This window comes from Camelina sativa, chromosome 1 (genome assembly GCF_000633955.1).
Source record: "Camelina sativa cultivar DH55 chromosome 1, Cs, whole genome shotgun sequence".
In the NCBI taxonomy this organism is placed as follows: domain Eukaryota; kingdom Viridiplantae; phylum Streptophyta; class Magnoliopsida; order Brassicales; family Brassicaceae; genus Camelina; species Camelina sativa.
In genome coordinates, this window is record NC_025685.1 from 20692347 (window position 1) to 20698352 (window position 6006).

The 6006-nt window shown below is 36.7% G+C and overlaps 1 pseudogene; it reads right to left on the minus strand.

The window, feature by feature from the left end:
* LOC104710206 lies at positions 3256-6006 on the minus strand (annotated as a pseudogene).

A 6006-nucleotide genomic window follows, 5' to 3' on the forward strand; every position in this document is an offset into this window, starting at 1 on the left:
CGAGCACCGGGTCGAGTTGGCCGAGCCGTCTGGCTATTTTGTCTTTTAGCATTTTTAGGGCTTCCCCTCTTTTTTCCTATTTAAGGACCTTGTACCCTGCAGGCACAAGAGAGCAGCTTTTTAGATATTCTCAAACCTAATATTTTACCCTTTTGGGGGATTTATGCTTTTTGCACTTTTATTTTCTTAGATCTTGTACCTCTTTTAAAGGAGAAAACACAAGATTCTTCATACTTGTTTGTTTCATAACTTTCAAAGTATCAGGAATTTGAGTTTGATTCCTTCTCCAATAATGTAGATCTCTATTTTATCTTTCTAATCGTGCAAGTTTTGTGTTTTTTCTGGGTTTGTGACTTTGCTGTTCATCATGTGTGATTGTGAGTAGTTTCCTTAGCTCTTAGGGATGGTTTAGGCTGGATGGGTGTTGTGGTTATTTGATTTGATCAAGCTTGATTGTTGTAGATCTCTTCTAGGCTAGATGTTCTTAATGCTGATCCTATAACTGAGAGGGTAGGGTTTGATCTCAAGCTTCTTAGCATCACACCAATGTCTAAGGTGCATAGATAAGGCTAGATCTAGAGATTATCATTAGGCTTGCTAAGAGATTAGAAGTCTTGTTTGATTCTTGACATATTGCTTAATGCTTGCTTATATAAATTCTTTACTTTGTGAGAACAAGTCTAGAAATATATTAGCTTGATTGTTTTTGCCATGAGAGTGGATTAACATGTTCTTGGAGATTAATGTCTAGAGATTAGCTCATGTTGATTGAGGTTTGTTGATCAAGTTAGATAACCATAATCTAAGTTCAGCCCATGAATCCATCCCTAAGACCTTCCTTCTCTATTGATTTCTTAGTCTAAATCTTGTTGTTTGATCGTTGTTTGATTTACTTTTGTCTTGCTCTGTTTTGTATGCATTGCTCTGTTTTATGTTTTTGTCCAGCACGACCCTGCACTCGATCTACACTCTATTGAGTGCTTGCTCGAGTTTATTCCCAGAACTCTTGTTTATGATTTGTGTTTGTCCTGTCTTGTTTCTTATTTCATTCTAGTTGCATTTCTGTTGCATTCATTTAAGTTTCCTGTTCATTACTTTCCTTGCATTAGTTCATTACCTGCATTACTATAGTTTGATCTCTGTTCTAGTTTCAATATTGCCATAATCATTCTGTTCCATTACATTTAGTATCTTGTCCATTCAGCTTTTACATTCTGCATTTTACATTCTGCAATAGGTTGTTAGTGACAAACACCCTCTATAATTGGCTTAACTTAGACAAGTATTGCACACCTTGATTGCTTGCATTCACTCATTTAGGATTGATACCTCTTATACTACAATTGCATAAGGGGAATTGAAACACCCTGCTTTCACCATTGTTCATCATCATCATCACATCATTCATTCACATTCCATTTCACACACACACAAGAAAGGAACTCGTTTCATTATGATGTTTAGAAGCCTGAGATCTATCCTCACCCTCTCGGTATAAGGATAACATATAGCTTATCTAAGCCAGAAGAGATATGCAACATACAGGCTTGATCAATCCAAACACCCATAACCTTCACCCAGCCTAATCCATCCTTAAGATCCTAAGCCACTACTCACAATCACAAAACATGATGAACAAAGTGATAAACCCAGAATCTTAGTACTTAGAAAGTTGTGGAACCAACAAGTATCAAGGATTTCTTAGTTTTTCTCAAAAGTGGCTAGAGAATCTAAGCAAGATGATGCAAAAAGTAAAACAATCCCAAAAGGGTAAATACTAGGTCTAGATTGTTGTACTCTAAAAAGTCTCCCTTTTTTTTGGTGGCTGCAGGTACAAGGCTTATATAGCAAAAGGAAGGGAAGCCCTAAAAATGCTAAAAGACAAAATAGGAGGGCAGCTCGGTCAGCTCGACCACCTGCTCGGTCGAGTGGCCGTCTTCTTCTGCTTCTTCCATCCGATCGAGTCCTTCTCCGCACACGGTCGAGTGTCTGGTCGAGTGGGCGGTCGAGTGGACTTCTAGACCTTGATTCTTCAGCTCTAAATCCCTTTTTTCCTTCACTTGACATCTTCAATCTTCTTCAGCATTCCTTCCATGCTCCTTAGGATCCAAAATCACCTTTTCATGCAAGAAACTATGCAAATGCAATGCAAACCTACACTGATGCATAAAGAGTTCTAAAGCTATACATTAATGGACAAATGTGATGGAAAATCATGCAAAAGATGTGAATATGCTAAGGGAAAACAGGGTAAAATATATGAACATCAAACTCTTATGGTTAGCTACGCGGTCCACAATAGAACATATATGCACATTCAAATACTTGGTGATCCAAAAAGTACTTGGATCATTCTTCACAGTGGCTACGACCCTCCATGTGCATCCTGGAACAGAGCATATTGCCACCAACAGAGACTTTGTGGACTTTTTAGTTTTGAAAGAGAATTTTAACATAATCGCGGTCAAACGCACCTTAGATATGACGTCAGCTTTGCATGCAAAGCATTGACCTACTTTCAGTTGGTCTATCCAAGGATTATTTAACTGTCCATGAATACCACCAACAAACGGTTTCCATTCTGCAGCATCTATTCCCAGGTCATCTCCATCTCTTTCGTCATCTTCATATTTAAATTTCCCATACTAACTGTAATCGAAATTCATGTCATCAACATCTTTCGGCTTCTCATCTGTATTATCAGTTTCATGTCATTCTTCTGCACATTCATCTGCACACTCATCGGCACCTGGATCTACATCGTTACCAAATTCAACAGTTGGCTCTCCATCGTCAACAAAACGAGAGTTGTTTAACATAACCGGATGTCCATCCATGCACTGCGTAGAGACACAAAGGCGAACAACATTCCTACTACTAAAATCTATCAAGTTCTGAACTGATCTATCATTTGTGACATAGACAGGAGGGGTATCTTGGGGCAATTGCTGAAGCATCATCTCTGTTAAGGGATAGGATAACTGAACCATCTCTGTTTCTTTGTCAATCAGATAATCTTCTACAGCCATTTCAACAAACTCAGCGTATGTACAACCGTGCCGCAAAATCAAGATCTTGAATCACTTTGCTGAGTTACTTGCTTGTGATTATATCAAGACTCCAATTACATCAATATCATTTAAATTTGGTCCTCGTCTACATGATCTTGATGTTTGCCCTCCTGATGCATAATTCGTGAAATCAAATTCTGGTGAAACTCCTCTAAAACCGTTATCAAAAGAGGGTACTTCTACTTCATGTGAAACTCCTTGTTGAGCATTTGTGGTAGTCTCTACTTCTGTTCCTAGTGAGAATCCATGCTGCACATTTGTTGGAGGAATACATTGTGGAGCATTTTGTGATGAACCCCATTGTTGAGTACTTGGTGGTGAAGTCCATTGAGGCGCATTTTTTTCTGTTCTCCATTGCTGACCAGTTGGAGGTGTACCCCACTGTAACATTTGGAGGTGTAGCCCACTGCAGATCATTTGGAGGTGTACCCCACTGCGGAGCATTTGGAGGTGTACCCCACTGCGGAGCATTTGGTGGTGTACTCCATTGTTGAAATTAGAACCCCATTGTGGTGCATTTTGAGGTGCGCCCCATTGTTGAAAACTCGGACCCCATTGTGGTCCATTCGGAGGTGTACCCAATTATTGAAAACTCGAACCCCACTGGCCACCAGAATTTTGACCCCATGAATTATTACTACCAGATGGACTACCAAAAGTAAAGTTGTTTGGATTCGGACTTCCACCATTTTGCCCGGAGACTAACCGCTTTCCCACAAATTTGTTGTCCCGTGTATATCCAGTTAAAGCTTGTAAAAACCGCAACTTATCTTTCGTGGTTCTGTCAGCTCGATCAATAAAGTACTTACGCCAAAATCTTTCTTCTTTAAATGCATTATCAAATTCTGTGTCAAAATCTGTCTCACTCTAAAGCTCGAACGATTCAAATATCTTGACAGCATTATCAAATTCTTCGTAATCATCTTGGTCAAAAAAATTTGGACCTAATTTTTGTAAACTTTGGCACTGAAACTCTCTGAAACCATTCATTGTATCTGTTAGAGTTGACTCAAATGATTGTTTTCTATGACTTCCGCGTGAACCACTTCCAATAGAGATTCGTGAGCTTCATGCCCCTCTTTGTGAACTACTTCCACGTCTTAGTCCACCTTAATGTTCCACTCTTTAAGCAGGAGTATGAATTGGAGGAGCATGTGAAGAATTCTGTTTTAAATGATCTTGGGTGAATTCATTTGAGGGACGTGTTTCATGTTGATATTAACGCGATACACCTCTTCATTTTCTTGTGTCTCAAGAACTTGACTTTCATCATTATCTATACCCTCATTCATTATCTCCTCTCTTTTTTGTTGCACAGAGTATTGAGACTCTTAATATATCATGGTTTTTACGGTTTTAAACCATGATATAAGTGTGCTTTTTGAGTCTTATGATTTGTTTTCTAGGATTTTTTTGAGTCTTTACAGGTTTTCTAGGATTTTGGCACGGATGGAGCGAAATGGAGCAATTTGGATCGTTTTGGAGCATTTAACCGAGAAAATCAATTTGGAGTCTGATCATGTGACCAATGTCGACCGACACCAAAGCAGCATCGATCGACACCAAGGCAATCCGACAAAAGTCTTCAAAATTGGAAGTTTTAAAAAATTATCCAAAGTTTTTCATAATTGCAACACAAGTCTTTGACGTGTTTTAGAACATATATATAGTATTCTTAGGTTTGAGAAACCCTTAAATTTTATTCTAGCAAGTTTTATTTTCTGCAAACCTGTGAGATTTTGAGAGCTTCTGGGAGAGAGAGATCTGAAATGCTTTGAGAGAAGAATTCATAAGTTTTCTCTTTTAATTTCAATTGCTTATTATTCAGAATTATGTTTTGTTCTTCATTGAATATATCTGAGTAGTTTGCTTGTTAGGCACAGGGTTTTTCACAGGGATTTTATGATTTATTAGATCTGTTTATTTATGATTCATTTTCTTTATAGATATTCATCATAGGTTGTTCTTTATATTAATTCTTTATTGATCACCTAGAATTAATAACCTAAGAAAATAAATTGATATGAGAGTATAATTGATTTTCTTCATAAAACCTTTTGATGAGCAAAATTATTTCTTGCAAAGAGATTTGATTTAGTAATTTTGTGAACAATCTAAACCTGATTTTAAAGCTGATTTTTAACCTAGAATTTTACAAAGAGATTTGGATGTTCTGGTTTTAATTTTAGATAATATTTGCAGTGAGAATTGATTTATTTTACAAAAAAGTTTAGAGTTCTAGATTCGATCTTAATTGCTTGAATCCTAATTTATTGATTGATTTGATATCCTGAGAAATTCCCTAGACCTAGCTTTTTAATCCCTTGAATTTTCACAAGCTTTTATTTAACATTTTGCATTGATTTTCTTTATTCAGATCAACTTGTTTAGCTTAATTACAAAACTCTATAGTTTATTGTGTAGACTTGAGTCCTTGTGGAATTCAACCCCTAAGTATTACAGTGACCTCTTAATTGAGAGAGTAGCTCTAGAGTTTAATTTGAGCATATCAATTGTGACTGTACATCATGTAAGATGAAACAACGTTGCATCACATCCCAAAAGTCAGGCAGCTTTCGTTTAAATGATTTTAAAATCTTACATACCTGTTAATAAGATTGCAACATTTTAGTATACAAGTTTAATGTATACTAAAGTCACTAAATTTATTTAGGTTGTGAAAGATATTTTAAATACTTACTTCATGATCTTTCCACCATGAATCAGATGCAGGTATAACATATGTTACAGGATCAACTATAATTCTCGTAGAATTTTGCATAAGTTGCTTGTACTTCTTGTATTTTCTCTTTAGTTGATCAAGTTTTTCCTTGAAAAACCGATACTTTATAATTAGATTGAACTCCTTGTTGAATTTTTCAACCAAGAACTCTCTTCCAAGGGGTGTAGGATCTTTGCAGCGGTAACCATTCAT